The sequence below is a fragment of the Durio zibethinus genome, chromosome 17 (genome assembly GCF_047325235.1).
Source record: "Durio zibethinus cultivar Kanyao isolate XHJ-2024 chromosome 17, ASM4732523v1, whole genome shotgun sequence".
NCBI classification, from domain to species: Eukaryota; Viridiplantae; Streptophyta; class Magnoliopsida; order Malvales; family Malvaceae; genus Durio; species Durio zibethinus.
The window spans coordinates 7,405,862-7,427,682 of NC_143178.1; the positions used below are offsets into that span (position 1 = coordinate 7,405,862).

The window sequence follows — 21,821 nt, forward strand, 5'->3', positions numbered from 1 at the left end:
GATACTTGGATTGTTGTTATGTATCAACTTTTCAAACATGTTAGAGACTATTTCAATTTGATATACAACATTATGAGCTGACAGTAGAATGATTAACATTCCATCTACTATATGAACAAAATGTCATTTTTCATGATGATGAAGATTTATGTGACATTTTGAGTAAGCCAAATGTAAATAATATGATTTTCAAGAAATGGATGCGAACAAATGAGTTACATGAGGATGTAAGGAATTTAACCCATGTTAATTTCTAACAAAGCAAGTTTGGTGTAAAAGTAAGAAAGAATGGAAACTTAGAAAGAGAGAAAGATTTATCGGCAGATTCTATTATGTTTATTCATATTCTAGTGAGAGATATTTTCTAAATATACTTCTTAATGTCATAAAAGCTGCTAGATCCCTTGAAGATATAAGGCAATTGATAAGATTATTTATTCGACTTATAAAAATGTTTGTAGAGCATTGGGATTGCTTGAAGACGATTATGAATGGCATGAACTGTTGTATGAAGCATCTCTATGGGCTACTAGACATCAATTACATGATTGGTCTTTGCAATGGTACTAGATTGGTTGTCACAAAATTGGGCTCTAAGGTAATTAAAGCTGAAATAATAACTAGGACTAATATAGGAAGTCAGTTTTTCATCCCTTGAGTGAAAATGTCCCATTCAGAAACAAGATGGTCGTTCACTCTAACACAAAGACAGTTTCTAATCAAAGTTTGTTTTGTAATGACCATAAACAAGAGTCAAGGACAAATATTTAAAAATGTCGATATATATTTGCCAAAGCTGGTTTTCACTTATGGCTAATTATATGTAGTTGCTTCATTTAAGTTTCCCAAGGTACCTAATCATGAAATTTATGTGAAAGTTGAGGTTCCTATTATCCTTTTGCACAACATAATTCAAAGTATTGGTCTTTGCAATGGTACTAGATTGATTGTCACAAAATTGGGCTCTAAGGTAATTGAAGCTGAGATAATAACTAGGACTAATGTGGGAAGTCGATTTTTCATCCCTTGAGTGAAAATGTCCCCTTCAGAATCAAGATGGCCATTCACTCTAACATGAAGATAGTTCTTAATCAAAGTTCGTTTTACAGTGACCATAAATAAGAGTCAAGGACAAACATTTGAAAATGTCAGCATGTATTTGCCAAAGCTGGTTTTCACTCATGGCCAATTATATGTAGTTGTTTCCAGAGAAACATCATCGGGGAGATTAAAATTTTTAATTGAAAACAATGATCATGATATTCATTCATGCACAAATAATGTTGTATACATTGAGGTGTTTGATTATATGTAGTTGCTTCAAGAGTAAAATCATTAGGAGGATTAAAATTTTTAATTGAAAATAATGATCATAATATTCATTTGTGCACAAATAATGTTGTATATAATGAGGTGTTTGATGATGTTTTCCAAAGAATATACACTTTATTTAATATTTAATTGTTTAATGTATGCATATATTTACAAATTTTGTGCATTTTTATTCTAATTATATTTAATATTTAAATAATTCAAAAATTTCATTCTTTTCTTATAAGGCATGATGTAAGGTTATCAATACTTATGATAGATTTCAACAATTGGAGACCAATGGAAGGTTAAAGTAAGAATCATTAAAATGTGAGATACTATAAATGTTAATAAGAATGGAGAAGTTATAAGTTTGGGAATGATTCTATTAGATGAAATGTGAGGGCTTTATTTACCTTAATTTATGCATAATAGATTTTTCATTTTATATATCTCTAATAAAATTATTCAATAAACAATTTCTTTTCTTTTTTTGGTTTTTATGGGATGATCACATTGATGCAATGGCATTCAAAAATTTGGCAGACAAGTATTGTACACTATTGATGGAAGGAAATATTTACATGATTGAGAATTTCAAAATTTGCAATGTGTCTAGCTCCTATCGAATTATGAAAAATGATTTGGTGGTCTATTTCAAACCCAATACATTTTTCAAACCTGTTAATGGTTTGAATAGTTCACTTAAGTTGTATAAATTTAAGTTTGTAGAGTTTGATGCTATTCAATCATGTTATCATGATAAAACATATTTGACACGTCCATTAACTTCAACTTTATATATTTAATTTTGCATTTTATATTAATTTGACTAATTATGCTCTGAATTACTTTAATCTTAGAAATGTCATTGGCAAATTAAGCAAGATAAGTTTAATTGTGAATCAAGATATTCGAGTAAAAAAAGTAAATAAAAAGGTATTAGAAATTAAAAATGCAAGGCATGCATTGAGAAATACTTAATTAGATAATGTAATTGTTAAATTAATTGTTCAACTAACTATTTGGATTTTTTTTCTTGTAGTGGAAACTCAATGGAAATTACTCTTTGGGGAGAGTTGCATATCAACTTGATGATAAGATTTTAGCTGGCAATAATGAAACCATCATATTGGTTGTGACATCCACCATTGTTAAACAATTCAGAGGTAAGTAAAAAAAAAAAAAATTTTAATTAATTTAGTTTTAACCCTAATTATTTACTCAATGTTTTTTATATTGAATATTTAATTTAGGTAAATGCAATTTATCATCTATGTCAGCAACAGAGGTATACAAGAATTTGAATATATCTAAAGCTGCTATAATTCTAAATAGGTACTTACATATTTATCAATAGTAAATATAAAGTTATTTAAAAAATATTGAAACATGAAAAAGATATAATGCATTTTATAAAATATATATTATAATTTTTGATGCAAATACAGTCAAATTATTGGTGATTCTCAAGTCCAAGAATATTGGACACCAATAAAAGAAATTGTATCTTCCAAAGAAATATTATTTGCAAATAAGAGATCGATAGTTGATATTTATCATGTCATGAATGACAATTCATTCAAGGATTTTAGTTAAATATACTTTAATTTAAATATATTTAAAATTATAATTAAGAAAAACACTTCTTACTTTTACTACCAAGAAGAGAAAAAGTTTACTTGTCAAGGTATTATAATGCAAATCGACACAAGGTATGGATGGTATTGTTTGTCATGTGTTGTGCATAGTAAAAAGGTATTAGAAATTGATAGAGGTTATGCTTGCAAAGATTGTGTACATCAAACCCAACTTCCAGTCATAAGGTGTCATTAAATTTTATCATCATTATATATCAATTTAAGTAAAATTTATTGAGATATTTTTCAATTGAAGGTAAGTTTGATTATCACTAATATTCCATCATAGGTGCAAGTTAATTGTCAACGTATTGGACGAGCTTGGCAATGCAACATTTGTCCTTTTGGATGGAAAAGCTAATTGAATTCTAGAATATACAACTGAACAATTGTTTTAAATGAAAAATGAGGTTATATCATATTTAAAATAATTTTCTAAATTCATATGAATATCAATGTTATTTAATTAAATTTATATAAAACTCACTCACAAGAAGATGAAGATGCCAAAATGGAAAAAATATTGGAAGAATTGATAGGCCATTCATAGATTTTTGAAGTAGAATTCAACAATCATAACTTTTTTCATGGAAGTTAAAATTTGACTATTACACATGTTTATGAGATACTTTATGCAAATGAGAGTCGGTATTTACTTAAAAAAATGCAAAAGGAAAATAGTTTAATACATTTCGTTAAAACTTTTTGCTAATAATTTTCTTAAATAATTGTTTATAATTTAATACTATTACTTACTCAAAATTTAAAACCATTTCATTTCAATTTTTACAGGAACATAATTTTGTATCATATGTCAACCTCAAAATAATTGAAAGGCACAAATTTATGAAAAATCATATAGATGCTAAAGATTATGGTATTATTGAAACTCTTACAAAAATAATATACATGCAAATAAGTTATCACGTATATTATTTAAACATTTAAAATAATTATTTCTCTTAAATAAATAAAACTTATCCTAAAATGACAAAAATATACAGGTGTATAAAAAGATAAAAGAGGATAGAGATGATGTAAATTGAATAAAGTTCATTTGAAGTGATAAGACTTTTAGTTTTTATTTTAATATTTTGTTGGAATGCTTAATAATATTATTTACAATATTTTCTAGATGTTTTTTTTCCTCCAATACTCTTTATCTTATATGTTAAAGTTTGTTAATTTTTTAATTAACATTTTTATTTTTATTATGATTGATATTTTAACTATATTATTTATATTTTCACTACAAGAAAATGAAAGATTAGTGGCAATTTTGTAGTGGCTTTCACTTACAAATGCCACTTGCTTTCATGTTTTTATAAAACTTAAGTCGTTTATTATCAAAACGCTACTAAATATTTAAATACCAGTATTGTTACTTATAAACACCACCAAAAGACTTGATATTTGTGATTTTTTTTGACTAAAACACCTTGAATTCAACTACTTTAAAAATTTGAGTGAATATTAAAGGCGTTTTTGACAAAAAACGCCTTCAATAATCCTCTTATAAAAAAATGTATACGATTATTGAATGTGTTTTACAAGAGAAATGCCTTTAATAATTAGAGCAAAAAATTTCATAGGCTTATTAAAGGTGTTTTTGGTCAAAACGCCTTCAATAAATATCATATCAAAGTTTTGGAATTATACAGACATTAATAATAAGGTGGTAGGTTCGATCTCTCCCATTAGCTTTTTTTGAGTTTTTGCAGAGATTATTTTTAATTGATTATTTTAGGTATTTTCTTGGCAAAAATGCTTTCACCAATTGCTTTAAAAGATTTTGAAGAGAATATTGAAGGCGTTTTTCGCAGTAAAACGCCTTTAATAATCCATAGGAAAAATATGGAACTAATTCTTGAATGCATTTTTGGTCGAAGTTGTCTTCTATAATTCAATCAATAAATTTTTAGTTAGGATTATTAAAGGCAGTTTTTGTCAAAAACACCTTCAATAATGCATAAACAAAAGTTGCAATGAATTCTTGAAGGCGTTTTTTGCTCAAAACATGTTTAATATTCCAAACGATAAATTTGAATGATCAGATTATTAAAGGTAATTTTTTTAAAAAAATGCATTCAATAACATTTTATTAGGGATTATTCAAGGCGTTACCTGTAAGAAAACGCCCTTAATAATGTATTCAATTAATTTTTAGTTGTTATTATTGAAGGTAATTTTTTTAAAAATGCCTTCAATAATCCATACAAAAAAGTTGAAACGGATTTTTGAAGGCATTTTTTATCCAAAACGCCTTTAATATTCCACATAATAAAATTTTAGGTAGGATTATTGAAGGAAATTATAGTAAAAAACGCATTCAATAACATTTTGTTAGAGATTATTCAAGGCGTTTTCTTGCTAAATATGCCCTTAATAATCTATAGGAAAAATATGGAATGACTTTTTCAAGGCATTTTTGAGTGAAAGCGCCTTCAATAATCCAATAAATAAAATTTTAACAAAAATTATTAAAGGCGATTTTTTTGAAAAATGCCTTCAATAATCCATACACAATATTTGGTACAATTCTTGAAGGCATTTTTTTTTTTCAAAATGCCTTTAATATTCGACACAATATATTATTAGGTGGGATTATTGAAAGCAATTTTGGTTAAAAATGCCTTCAATAACATTTTGTTAGGGATGATTCAAGGCGTTTTCTTACTAAAAATGCCTTCATCAATCCCATAAAAAAACATATTTGATATTGTATATGTTAAATCAGTTGTAGATTTATACCCAAAGAATGTTTGAAGTCAATTGTATATTTATGTCGAGAAAATATTTGGTTTATATATGTGATACTACGAATTACATTTTGAAATTTATATAATAAACATTGTTGTATTTCAATAAATTGACCACGTATCTAAAATTAAAATTGATAATATTGCCATATTAATATACTTTTCAAAAATAATCGTACTCAATAATATATTAAGTACACATAATGTATTCATATTAAGTATGCCAATAATATTAAACCAATACTCCAATGTACAAACTTAAAGTTTCCATTCAACATGGCATGTTAAAAACATTATAAGAATTTGTTCATCATATATTTACATTTAATGACCCTATGTCTAACCTAAAGTTTTATCAACATTGATAAATGATAATACATACTCACACCATTCTTTACGGACTTCATCTAGTTTTTCTTCCGTGAAGCTTTCTTTACTCTCCCACTAAAAAAAAAATTGAAGTAAATGTTAATAAATAAGAACATAATGTATTTTTTTAATTTTTTGAAGATGTAACAAGTTTATGAAATTTATACTAACTTTGAATGGTGTGGTAATAAAATTATATAACACTATCTCCCGCATAAAACGAAGGACATAATATCCATATTCAGTATTACTGGGTTGATGAGGTACCTAAAAATTAAATTAAGTGGGTTTAGAAAATATTTATCTACATAAACTCAGCATAAAAGAACATATTTTAGATTTACCGGTAATGACACTTATTTTAGCCTCTTTATCTTCTTATCAAATGTAGATATTACCCTAAATTGAAAAGAAAAAAAATTACTTAATACATAAATAAAATTACTTATGAAGAAACAAAAGATATATAATATAATAAAGTGTAATACCTCTTTATAAAAATTTGAATATCAGGGTTAGGCATCACCGTTGGATTAAATGAATTAAGTAAGTATGACATTAAAGATTTGGTGTTAATCACAATGAGCACCCAATGACGACTACAAAATAATAACAATAATATACTTAGATTACGCATCATATCAAATTTGGGTAAGGTTAGAATAATTAAGGTTGGAATATAATTTACTGTGTAATTATACAAGAGCAAATAATAATCAACTGATCTTTTCATACATTGGATCACATGATTAGCATGATAAGCAACTGTATCACTTTGCTCACTAATGAAGTTAGGGTCAATAAATCTAAATTTATTGGTCAATTGTCTCTCATTGAGCTATCTATATAGAAAGCTACATGATAACAATCAACACTGCTAGTTAGTATTATACCCTAATATAAATTACTACATATTGAATGTGCATATTTCTATTTATAAGCTAACCTCATATAAGCAATAATATCAATAGCTGATAATTCATCCAGTTTACAAATTTTTTTAACCTCCTCCATACCAATGAAAAAAAATGATGGTTTATCAAATAACCCTTCCTCAGACTCAATGGTTATGAAGTTTTTTTTGGATAAATGCTTCAGCAAATATTTGGATAACTCATCCATGAAAGCTTGAGCAAGGGTTATACTGTGAGTCCAAACATCCTATTACAATATAGTATGAAATATAAGTATTGAAACAAAATAAAAAAATATAATAAACACATTAATATTAAAATTATAAACAAAATCATACTTTTTGGGTGGTAGTGGATGATGGGTTCACTTTTTTACTTGTAACAAAAGCTTCTCTTATGGAGACGATGCTATCAGACTAGCCTACTGGCATGTTATGCTGCATTGCTACTAACATAGACTCTAAAGCAGCAAGTCTTTATTGTTGCTCATTGAGACATTATTCCTGGTCATCAATTTGTTGCTGTTGTTACTTAATGATTGCTTCATATTGTGCATTTCTCATTCATGAGATTTTTTGTTGATTACCAAAAAACTTTGATGGTAAGATACATTTACTAACCCCATGAACCCGACTAGACCTTTCTTTAGCACCTAATGCTAAAGACAAAGGATCTTCGCCATACTAAGTTGCCAATTCACTAAATTTGACTTTGACAGCATAATCATCATAAAAGATAATAATAAGATGGGCTGTAACAACAAATCTATACAAGCTAGTATACAATCATGCATATAACCACAATGCCAATCATACATTATATTAAAAAAATAGTTATACATATAATCTTTTTTGTCATTTCTTCGGTTGCTTCATCTGTAAAAGATCTATCATTCTGTAGATGTCCTTATTTCTAGACATCCTATCTGAAAACTTTAGTGACAGAGCTCATTGATTTTTATTAAATTACAGTAATAAAAGAATCAAAATGTATGAAATGAGTGTTCATAAATATTCATTAATGAGTGTAAAAAAAGTGTGTGAATACATACAAACTCATACTTCACATTTGCATATCCCTTTCTCATTGTCAGATGGTGATATTCTTGTTTGGCCTGAATGTTTCGTTGATGTTCTTTGATTTTCTACAAAAGAAAAAAAAATTACATCAATCACATATAAAGATTAGAGGTTATATTGCATAAAGACTTATAAACAATATTTTTGGTAATGGGTTTGTGTACTGAGAAATCTTCTGAAAGTCGATATCGAACAAAATTTGTTCAGTCTTTAACACTTTTCACATCTACATATACCACAAGTGGAACAGCCAATACATCATCTTGATTAGCTAGTGATAAAATATATTGAGTTCTCAATCTGCTTGTCTCTGAATGTTTTTTCAGCAGATTACAACACAATCTTTTTACAGTTAATTGAAACGTTGAATCATTCCTAAATTATTTAACATAATTAGTAAGAGCATATTGTATTTCAATTAAATGATCATCTAACAAATTTAAAAAATAGTTGAATAAATATATTACAACCGACTGCCATATATCATCCTTTAGATCATAAAAAATTTATTGCTAATCGGTGTATGTAATTGAAATCCTATGACGGACGACAGCTCCAATATGAGTAACCATCTTGGTAACTCTTTTAGACACAGGTTGCTTACTTTGATTGAAGTCATGTGAGTTTTTGTGTCACTCACTTTAATTTATTTATTTGAGCCTCTTCGCTTTCTTTTTTAGCCTACAAGTGTGTCTTTTATATGTTCAATAAAAGAGAATACTGTTGTTCAGAGTTCATAATACCTGTAATTTTGATCATAATTATATGAATTACACAAAATCACCGTCTAAATTTAACATCGTACATAATTAAATACAATCAATACCATACTACGTATAGAAATATCATTCAGCAAATCAATCAGTAATGTGCTCAGACACACCATTCAGTAAATCACTCGAAAACACCATTTAGCAAACCATTCATAAATCCCATTCAGCATAAGATTCAGCATACCAATATCATATAATACCATTCAACAAAATAATATTGCACAACAAGGTTTAGCAAAACATATTATTAATAAAAAAACTATACAAAAATAGCATACATGCAATGATAGGTGCTTGGATGACTATGCTTATGGTGAAATTAATAAAATATATATCCATATGTAAATAATAAGGAACAAAAAAAAACTTTATCGAATAATATAAGTAATACAATAAACAAAAATTATAAAGACATCAATAAATAGAAAAGTGCGAGCCATTAATTTGTTGAAGGTCAGTGGCGATGATAAGGATAAAGAAACCAAAAGTCTGATAAAATATGTTTTTGGGTTTGGTTTGATTGATTAATACAGCTTTTAATTATTCAGTGTACCTATAGTTTATGATTCTGAGATAAGGAATGAATATAAAATTTATTATTAAAGGCATTTTTTTAGAAAAATCACTATAAATAATCCCTATAAAATTTTGTTTGGAGATTATTGAAGGCCTTTTTTACTAAAAAATGCCTTTAGTAATCAAAAAAATTTTTTTAAAGAAAATTATTGAAGGTGTTTGTTCTGAAAAAATGCTTTCAATAATTATGTAGGTAAATTAGAAGGAATTAGTGAAGGCATTATTCTAAAATAAATCCCTTTACTAACCATCTTAAGATTTGAGTTGTAGAATATTGAATGCATTTTTCACTGAAAGACCCCTTTAATAATCTCAAAAATTATAAAAGAAAATTATTGAAAGCATTTGTTTTGAAAAAATACATTTAATAATTATATACGTAAATTAAAAGGAATTAGTGAAGGTGTTGTTCTATAATAAACGCCTTCATTAACCATCTTAAAATTTGAGCTGTGGAATATTGAAGATGTTTTTAACTGGATGACGCCTTTAATAATCTTAAAAATTATAAGAAAAAATTATTGAAGGCGTTTGCTCTAAAAAAATGCCTTCAATAACTATGTACATAAATTAGAAGGAATTAGTGAAGGCATTGTTCTAGAATAAACGCCTTCATTAACTGTCTTAAAGTTTGAGCTGTGGAATATTGAAAGTGTTTTTCACTAGAAGACGCCTTTAATAATCTTAAAAATTATAAAGAGAAAACTATTGAAGGCATTTGTTCTAAAAAATGCTTTCAATAATTATGTACGTAAATTATAATGAATTAATAAAGGTGTTGTTCTAGAATAAACACCTTTACTAATCATTTTAAAGTTTGAGCTGTGAAATATTGAAGGCGTTTTTCACTAGAAGATGCCTTTGATAATCCTAAAAATTATAAGAGAAAATTATTGAAGGCATTTATTCTGAAAAAATACCTATAATAATTATGTAAATTAGAAGGAATTAGTGAAGGCGTTGTTCTAGAATAAATGCCTTCACTAACCATCTTAAATTTTGATATGTGAAATATTGCAGGCATTTTTCATTGGAAGACGTCTTTAATAATCCCAAAAATTATAAGAAAAAATTATTGAAGACGTTTGTTTTGAAAAAATACCTATAATAATTATGTACATAAATTAGAAGGAAGTAGTGAAGGCATTGTTCTAGAATAAATGCCTTCACTAACCGTCTTAAAATTTAAGTTGTGGAATATTGAAAGCATTTTTCTTTGGAAGATGTCTTTAATAATCTTAAAAATTATAAAAAAAATTTATTAAAGGCATTTGTTCTAAAAAAGTGCCTAAAATAATTATGTACGTAAATTAGAAGGAATTAGTAAAGTTATTTTTCTAGAATAAACGCTTTAACTAAACATCTTAAAATTTGAGCAGTGAAAAATTAAAGGTATTTTTTACTGGAAGAAGCCTTTAATAATCCCAAACAATTTTTAAAGAAAAATTATTGAAGGTGATTTTAGTAGAAAATCGCATTCATTGATATTGAAAGCAAAAAAAGAGGGAATTATTAAAGGCTTATTATGCAAAAAATGCCTTTAATAAATACATCATAAAAATTAAATGAAAATTTTAAAGGCATTTTTGGGGTGTAAACGCCTTTAATAATTACAAACAATTCTATTACGACTCTGTTGATGGTGTGTATAATATATTAAAAAAATATATAGGATGAGATTTTTGAAGGCATATTTCTTAGTAAACACCTTCAATAATCCTGTATAACAAAATTGTCCCTAAACTTAGTGCATCAAATCACCAACTTAAAGCTTTATCTTCATTGTTTTACTATTTTTCTTTTCAGACCAACTAAAATTTACTTTCCTTTTCCCTCAATTTTTACTATTCGAGCATTGTCTTTATGAACCCTATTTTGACTCTTCGTTAGTTATTTACTGATATTTTTACTTAATTTGACTATTCGTTCTGGTTTTGCAATTGGTAATTTTCATTTTTGTTTAAACATTTTTCTCCAAAACCCACATTTTTCAAATACCATTTGTAACCCATTATCCACTTCCTTTCTCTTTCATTTTTTTTCCTTTTTCTGGGTTTTCTTTATACTTGTTTTACCTTATTTCAAACCCAACTACAAAAACTCTTAGGTATTATCTACGTTAGCAGTAGATTCTAACATTCAAAATATCAGATACTTGATAAAATACTTCACAATAAGGAGTTCTCATTTTTTGAAAGTACTAGTCTTGTTATTATCTTTTGCTTAAAATATAGTAGACTTAAGAATTTGACATGTTCTTTTTCATATAAATTATTCTGTACATTTGGTTTGATGATGTAGCAAGTACTCAATGGATAAGAGTTAGATGCAAAAGTCAAGATTAAATCAACAATATAAAAATGAAGTAGAAAATTTTCTTAATTTTGTATTTGAGAATACAAATGAAGATAATATGATATTATGCCTATGTATAAAGTGTGCTATTATAGATTGACAAATGCGTCAAGTTGTTTTTGAACATATAATTTGTATCAGATTTCTTTTGAGATGTGTTAATTAGTATTTTCATGGAGAGTTTGTACTGTCAATGTCTTCTACTAGAGTTTCTTCAACTTCAAGCCCTCTCTAACACCAACATGATCTTTTTATATAAGATGACATTGAAGACATGTTGCGAGATGCTTTTAACATTCATAACCAATATTTTTGTAATCATTCTCCCCAAAATGATGGATTTAATTAGTCTAATATTGAAATGAATGAATTTGGTGAACCTGATATAGGTGTAGGTGACCAACAACCTAGAAGAGAAGCTTCAAAGTTTGATAGGTTGCTTGAGGATATGAATGAAGAACTTTATGAGAGCTCGAAGCATTCAAGGTTATCTTTCTGTGTTTGACTTTTTCACTTGAAATGCTTATGTGAATGGACGAAAAAATTTTTGGCTTTATTATTAGAGTTTATGAAAAAAATGTTTCATTTTGCAAAAATCTCTTAATCTTGTAAGGAATCAAAGAAGATGATCAAGGATTTAGGTCTGGGATAGGAGAAAATTAATAGTTGTCCCAATGATTGCATGTTGTATTAGGGTGATAAAAAAAATCAAGAATCTTATCATGTGTGTGGTATTTCTTATTGGATGGACAAAAACCTCGATGAAAGGTTGAATAAGGATGGTGATAAGGTCAGTGTAAAAAAAAAAAAACCTGTTAAGGTTTTATGCTATTTTTCATTAATACCAAGACTTCAATAACTCTTTATGTCATCCAAAATTACAGATTCAATAAAATGTCATCATGAGAAATGGATAGATAATGGATGAGCGAGGTATCCTGTAGATTCTTTGACATGAAAATCATTTCATTCTAAGTTTTTAGACTTTGCATCTGATTCTCAAAATATTATGCTTGGACTAGCATCTGATGGATTCAACCCGTTTAAAATGATGAGTACTTCTTATAGTACTTGACCAGTTGTATTGATTCTTTACAATTTACCACCATGGATTGCTATGAAGCAATAATCATTTATATTGTCTATGATAATTCTCAAGAAAAAAAGGTCCAGGTACTGATATAGACATCCACTTATAACCTTTTATTAAAGAGTTAAAGTAATTATGAAAAAGAGTTGAGATCTATGATGCATTACAAAAAAAACTTGAATAAACGTGTTACTTTATTATAGACTATCAATGATTTTTTTACTTATACGAATTTATCTGATTGGAGTACAAAAAGTCGTTATGGTTATTTATGTTGTACTGTATAGACATGTTCGAAATGGTTATTTAATGATAAAAAGTTTTGTTATATGGGACATCATTGATGATTAGATGATAATCATCGATTTAGATTGCAAAAAATCTCTTTGATGGAACTAAAGGGTTGAGGAGATCACTTTTACCCATTAGTGGGTCTAATATCTTATCAAAGTTAAAAGATCTCAGTTTCACTTATGTAAAAATGACTCCATCAAGAAAAAGAGTGAAAGACATCTTTAAAGGTGTATGGCTTCATATTATACAAGTTGGTGATATTGATATTGATGTTGGTGATGCTGATGTTCAAAGTGATAAAAAAGACGATGAAGAAGATGATCACAATAAGTTTGAGTTATGAAAAAAAATATCTTTTTTGAGTTGCCTTATTGGGAATATAATTTATTACGCCATAACCTTGATTTGATACACATAGAGAAAAATATTTATGAAAATTTTATTGGGACAATTCTCAATATGAATAAAAGATCAAAGGATGACTCAACAAGTCGATTTGACTTAGTTGATATGGGGATTCGCCCTAACCTTCATCTAAAGTTACTTCCTAATGGCAAATATCGATTGTGTGCTGCTTATTTTAAGATTTCTAAATATGAAAAAGATGTGTTTTGTAAGGTTTTGAAAAATATCAAAGTTTCGAAAGGCTGTACATCAAATATATCGAGATGTGTGAATCTGAAAAAGTAAAAACTTTTTTCATTAAAGTCACATAATTATCACATTTTGATGTAAGACTTACTTTCAACTGTTTTATGTTCATCAATGTCAAAGCAAGTCACTTCTATAATAATTGAATTGAGTAACATATTTAAACCTCTATATGAAAAATGTATGAATGTGAAAGAGCTTGACAAACTTCAAGATTGAGCTATGATTATTTTATGCCATTTAGAGAAGATTTTCCCTCCAAACTTTTTCACTATTATGATGTATTTGGTTATCCATCTTCCATATGAAGTAAAAGTCGGTGGGCTGATTTATTATCGATGGATGTATCCTATCAAAAGGTATTATTGTTTAATAGATTGATTAAGGTTTATTAATGATCATGCCACTCTAGTTGAAAAGATATATGACTAATGTTTTATGCGATAGGTTTTTAGGGAGGTTAAAGTCTTATTATCGCAACATACTCTATCAAAAAGTTCTATTGCTAAATGATATTTAGCAGAAAAGTGTATTACATTTTATTCTCATTATTTGGAAAAGGTTGAAATCAGATTTAATAGACTATTGAGAAATGTTGGTATGCAGTAACATGACTTTGCCTACAATTATCTTTTTCAAAGGTTTGGACAACCAATAGGCAAAATTGAAATGGTGGAGTTAGTTGATAAATCTTGGGCATAAGCATATCGATATGTTTTTTTTCATCATGACTCTATTGAATTATTTCGCATGTAAGTTTTTTAGCAAGGAAATTATTCATTACATTAAGCATAATTAATTGTATTTTTTAATTGTTAATACTTTATCATGATACTTTGTAGTGAGAATAGAAATAATTTGAGAGCTTTCACACATTATCGAGGATCAAACCCTTAAGAACTTGAGAAGTTGTTCGTAAAAAACTTTCATGAATTGTTTGCCATACTTCCCTTTATGAGAAATCTACATAGAATGCTTACGATATAATTACCATTATTAACATATATATATTTACTCCACTGTTATAGGTTTGGAGTGGAAGATTTGTTCGTGAAAAGGTGAAGTGTCTTTCACAAGGTCCAAATAGGATTGTGAAATGATACAAAGGTTCATCATTAATGGATTTAGATTTCACACTAAATCCCTTGAGAGATTTAGTAGTACATAAAATTCAGGAGTTGTTATTACTTCATCAACAACTATTATGCTAATGCTAGGGACACAAACCCTTTAGAGGGAAATGTTGACTATTATGGCATGATTAATGACATCAGTGAGTTGGATTATTATGGCAAGTGGAAAGTTATCTTATTTCAGTATGATTGAGCTGATGTGAATGGTATGAGGGGTATTAAGAAAGATCATTATGGATTTACAGTTGTAAATTTTTGTCGATTAATTCACACTAGACAACAACTCATCGATGAATCTTATGTTTTTTCATCTCAAGTCAAACAAGTTTTTTATTATGAAGATTCCAAAGAATTAGGTTGGTTTGTTATTGTTCGAAACACACCTAGAGACTTATTTGATATAGGGTTAGATACCAGACTTGATGTTGATACGAAAATTGAATGTTATCCTTTTGCTGAACAAAACTTGGATGAAAATATCTCTAGTACCTATGCTCAGTGGGTCCACAACGATATTAATGAAGATAATTATGAACCATGATAATTCAAGTGTTTATGACATAATATAGTAAATGATTGTATGTAATTAATATCATATTTCCTATTGTAACGTTGTAAATCATACATTATCTTTTAATTTAATTAAATCGATATGTTCTTTTTGTATTGTAGGTTATGATAAGTTAACTTTTCAATGTCTTTATATTTGCTCTAAAGTTTTATCTTTTATATATTCACTTTTATAATGCAGATAAGCTACAATGCAGATGAGTAGATTGAAAAGAATACATATCAAAGATATTAGTTTAAAACTATCTGCAGAACCTGTTGATATTGGTGATGGTCTGAATCTTTTAGAGGAGAATGAACGTACTATCAGATCTAACTCAGTCACTTCTAACCCTTCAACTGATATTAGATCTAGCAATACAAGAGGTGTAGATTTAGATAGTATCCTGTCAATTGATTATGCTTTAAATTTAAATATAGGTATCATATACCTCATATTTACAAATAAATTATAATGATAAAATTATTGCCATTTTACAAATTTATTTTTTAATTTTTGTAGTTGATAACAATGGTCAACGAAGGACCAGAGGCCGAACAACTTTAAAGGAATTGTTTGCACTACCTTCGAACGAACATATTGTAGTGTTTGCAAACTCTAATAAGCAACCAATTGGTGAAGAGGCTCAACTGTTGGTTGAAATTCTAGGATGCCCGTAATGGAATGAAATTGCCTATTCATTATAAAACATGGCATAAAGTTCCAGCAGAAGTAAAGGCCAATGCTTTAAACTTTATTGAGGTATTATTATAATTAATTACATATAAAAAAATTAATTATTTTAAATTTGGTTTATTGATTAAAACTTTTCTTTTTTATATTATTACAGTCAAGATTGGTATTTGAAATACTAACTTCATTTGTGCTTAAGTCATTGGGAAAGAAATGGAAAGATTATAAGTATAATTTGAAGAATAAGTATTTCAATAGAAATACAACTGCAGAGGTGACAATGGAAAATCTATCCATAATGTGATTAGGTGGCAATATGAACAACTAGTTAGATTTTAGTTCTCAAGAAAATGAGAGGTACTAATTTATAACTTTTTATAGTAGAATGAATTAATGAAAGTGTTTTATACTTTAAGTTAGTAGTATTTGTATTTCTACGATATACCCATTATTTTTTATGATAGGAAAGAGAACATATTGGGATTAGTAGCAAAAAGCAATAGAAATATAGTCACACAGATGGATAAAAAAGTTTTGCAAGAAAGCAAAAAGAAATAATAAGTTTATGATTTTAAACTTATTCCAATGAATGAACTTTTTGTGTCGTTAAAAGGTAAATATGCAAAATAATAGTTATTGTACTATTTTAATAGTTTGATAGTTTCAATAGATGATAGTAAACTTATCGAAAGTTTTGAACTTAATTGAGACAGGTGATATGTATGAAAAAGTTATTATTTACATCTATTTAGGTAAAATTACAAAATTTTTTTATTGTTTAATTTAAACAGGTTGGATAGCTTCAATACTTGATATTAAACTTGTCTAATTGATTGAACTTCATTTTTACGGTTGATATGGGTGAAAAAGTTATCGTTTATGTCTATTTGGGACTATTTTTGCTTTTAAAAGGCAAAAATACAAATTAAACTTTTGGATGGCTTTCAACAGTTTGAATGGCTTCAATCCATGATATTAAAGTTGTCTAAATAATTGAATTTGGTTGCCATGATCAATATATGTGAAAGGCCAAAATACTTTTATTGTTTGCATCTGTTAAGACTATTGTGTTGTAAATGGGCCAAAAATAAATACATAATATTAAAATTATTTGAAATTTGATTGACATGTATGATATGCATGAATAAGTTGTGGTTGATATGTATCCTATCGATTAACATATATTTTTATATAGGAGATTGAAATGGGTGGTTAAATTGGACGTGTGAAACTTTTTCGCTTAATACATACAAAAAAAGATGGATCTTACATGAATGTTGAAATAAAAGAAATTGGGGTAATTTGTAATATCTATTTTAATAAAAACTAAATATTTACTCTTTTTAACATATTATTAATTAATCATTAAACTTGATAGTTATATATGACTAATTTATATGAGAAAGCAAAAGAGAAAATGATTACTAAGATTGAAGTAGCATTTGATGGTTCTCTCAACATGCAAGAATTGAAAAATCGGTTATTCATAGAAATTGTTGGAAAAGAAAGGCATGGACGGATCCGAGGCCTTGGATTAGGTCCAACACTATCTACCTACTATAGACGTAGCTCTCAGCAATTTATATTTTCAGCAAGTCAGTCTTCGTGAGATATTTCGATATTGAGAGAGGAGTTACAAACTATGCAACAATGTTTTCAGCAAATTGAAGTAAAAAGAGAATATGAGCATGCCAAAATTGAGGAAGAACGTGCTAGAATGGAGCAAGAGCATACAAAATTTCAGTAGTTGCATGATCGATTTGATCATCTTATGAATTTTGTGCAATAACAATTTCTAGGAACTGATCTCGGTGGTCCTTCAGCTCAGGTATTATATTTAGTAAATATTTATATTTTTTAATATAAAAAAAACTTACAATGAAGTGTTAAAAATTGTATGCTACTATTTAGTAGGTTCTTATACATGCTAGTGACCAAGGTGAAAATTTTTTTTCATCAATTGGCAGCCTTCAAAATATATGCAGTCATCAATTTCATACATTTTAATTTTTATTTTGTTAATGTATATAAAAAATTTGAAAGTTATTATACTAATATTAAATTTTGTGTTAATTAGATGCATATTTGAACGTGAATTAAGTTTATATTAATTTCAGTATCTGAATTTAAGCTCGTTTATAAAATTAATAAATATTAACATAAATTTTTTATTTAAAAAAAATATTTCTTAATTTCATGGAGTTTGTGTTCAAGAATATTGCTAAATGAATAATTTAGTAATATTTATACCATAAAATGTCACTAAAAATAGCAGTGCTCTTACTTGAAAATGAGCTAAATTAGCGACATTTTTGTGTTACAAATACCACTAAAGTAATGATATTTTCTTGATAAAAATGTTACTAAGTTAACGGCATTTATACCTTTGACACACCATTAAATTAGTAATGTTTTTCAGATACAAACACTGTTAATGTAGCGACGTTTTTCTAAATACAAACGCCGCTAATATAGTGGCGTTATCTAGATACAAACACAGCTATTTTTCGTGACACGTGTATAATTGGTATTTTGACTGACGTTTTTCACAAATGCAGCAAATCTTTTAGTGACGTTTAATGGCACTCTAATTGACGTTTTTCACAAACACCGCTAAACGTAAAAAAAAAAAGTCACTAAAAATCAAAACCCATGTAGAATTTACATATATTTTGAATATGTAAATAATTCAATAATATTAATATATATTTTTATTTAAATTTAAATAAAATAAAAATAATATATGCATCGCGTAACAAGTTAATTTTAAATAGATTTTTAAAATTAAATATATATATTTATTAAAATTTTAAAATTAATTTTTTATTAAAATATCATTGCTTGTTCACTGAACGAATGTGTATATATAGATCTTATACATGCATGGTAGATATGTTTTGACTATTGGGACTGGTAATCTATGGTTGCATATTATTTTATGACATACTAACGTTTAACAAATACTATTATTTAAAAAAAAAAGACTACTTTTTTCTTTATTAATGGAAAGACTACTTTTTTACTTAGCGTTGACCAAGATTTAGTTCTTTAACAGTATTGATTATTGCCTTTTTAACAATATTTTTTTTTGGGTACAAACCTTTTTAACAACATTAAGGTATAAATTATATTAGTATAATTTTTATATTTTTTTAATTTTTGAATCAATTATTAAATTTAAAAATATTATTTTTATTCAAATGAGTCATAAATTTAATTTTAATCAAAAGGTCTAAATATACCTTTAAAAAATGCAAAGACGTCTTTTATTAACTACAAAAATGTTAAATTCATTTCCACTAAATAGGTAATTAAGGACCAACTTAGTTGAATTTACAAAATTTAATAAACTAGAGATTTAAATTTTAATATTTGCAATTTATTTTTAAATTATGATTTTTGTAAACAATTAAAATAAAATGATAATATATTAAAAAGTTGCAATTGCCCTTTTTTGTTAAAAGTTGTTTTTTAATTAATAATTACCCTTAACTTAATTTCACTTTTCTCAAAAGAAAATTAGAAAACATAAGGGAAATTGAATTCTATATTATCCTTTAAATATTTATTTTTTATACCATCAAAGTGTTTATATAAATCTTTCTGGTGCATGACTTCGAGCTTTTATTGTGTATTTATAGTGGTCAAACGGAATGATAGATATATACGTGCATGCACAAATATATGGAACCATCCGGTACGGTGGATGGCTATTGGTGGTTGTCAAACGTAAATCAAAAGCAGAATATACGTACTTTTCTAACTATCTTGTAATTGTTTTGAATACGATTGCATGAGCTGTCTCCACCAATAGCATTTGGCTTTGCCTTGCGAACCCTAGATTTTATACACTGCAAGAACTATTTGAACGACTCAAAACAAAAACGAACCAGAATATTCAAGTAACCAATTGATATGAATTCCCTTATCTGGGTTTGGTTAGCTTCTTATATATATCATCTTATAACATTGCTCTGGATAGTGCCGTAGCTGAAAGTAGTCATCAATTCGAGCCTCGGCAGATACGAATGGTAGTGAAACGAAGCCAAAAAGAGGCATTTTGGGCATCAGCATTTCGCTTCGGGTACTTCTTTTCTTCTTAGAAAACGATGCATCACCCGAGCTATAAATGCCTAACATTGAAACAGACGGAGCATTCCACAACCAACAGTCACAGCAGTCGCTTCAGTATCAGCCAAAAAAGGCTTGCGGGTAGGGCATGCAGCTAGCTACTTTTCAAAGCAAAAGGAGTAGTTTAACCGACCAAGAATCTTCTAAGCATTATTTATTTTAATGGTTTTGACTTTGGAGTTTATTTGCCAGCGCCTGTTAACAATAATTTCCTGACAAAATTAATTAATTACAACATTGCTTATTCAGAAGTTTTCGAATTAATTCAGTGGGAATATTTGAGTTCACAAATAATTAGTTATGTAGTCCATTTAAGATAAAAAAAAAAGTTTTGATTTGTTTGTAGTGATTAGTGTAACATAATTCTAAATCTTAAGAATCATATGTGAATATTAGAACACTAAATTTTACTATATTATGTACCTGTTTGGGTAGACATAATTGATAAGCAGAAATAACCCCAATTCCTAAAAAGATTAGGTCTTTTTTGTCGCTCTTCTTTTACTATCAACTTTTAATGGGTAGATATAGTTAATTAGAAGTGAAGATGAGACTTTAGTCAATTTATATTAAAACTCTAGAAACCTCATCATCGAAGGTTTATCGGACTAAAAGCTTACACAACCACCAAGTATTAACCCAATAAGATGTGCAAAACTCACACTTAAGTGATCACATTAAATTATTTGAGCTTTTACATTTGTTTCATATTAGAACTAAATTTATCAACTTGTTTTGTTAAACATTAAAATCATCAATTAATAGTAACCTATTTGTCAATGATATTCTAGTAATATTCTAGATTGATGATATTATTCTAGTAATATTTCAATAATATTCTAAATTGATTTGATATTGATTTAGAGAATATTAGATATTGACTTGATATTGAGTTAGATATTGATTGGGTGATTATAGGAATTGATTTAGTCATTATTTCTATTTATTGTATTTTCTATTTTGTAATAGTTTAACTCTGTATAAATAGGCTTTAAGCCTCATTGTAAAATACAAGTCAATATAATAAAGTCTTCATTATTTTCTCTTTTTTCATGGTTCATTTCGAAGGTGAACCATGTTGGAATAACCAATATTTGCTTATTCTCATCATTGGTTTATTCTCATTTCTAAACTTCACTTTTTGCTTTTGTGCTTCAATTTTTTGGGTTTTTCTTCCCATATTCAATATTAATCTTTTAGATCAATACTCATAACTTTTTAAATCTCCATTTTTTTTTTTCAAAAGCTCTTATAGAATTGATATATGAGGAAACTCGATTGAGTATGAGTCAAACTCATAGTGTTGATACTATTGTTGCTGTTGTCCTCAAAAAAGTTCTAACTCTACTTTCCACAAGTCTTGTTCATAATGTAGGAGGATTAATCATCCCGTTCAAAAATGTAGAGCTAAATATCATTATAACGGTAGTCTAATTCATGATCCTTGCGCTAGCAAGATTGCTGCGGTAATAATCACTAAACCAAACACTTTTAAATTTTCTT

General features: G+C 27.4%; 1 pseudogene; it reads left to right on the forward strand.

Moving 5' to 3' along the window:
• The first annotated feature begins 487 nt into the window (after positions 1-487).
• Positions 488-21,821, forward strand: part of LOC111281002 (protein DETOXIFICATION 35-like) — a 31,571-nt pseudogene continuing 10,237 nt past the window's right edge.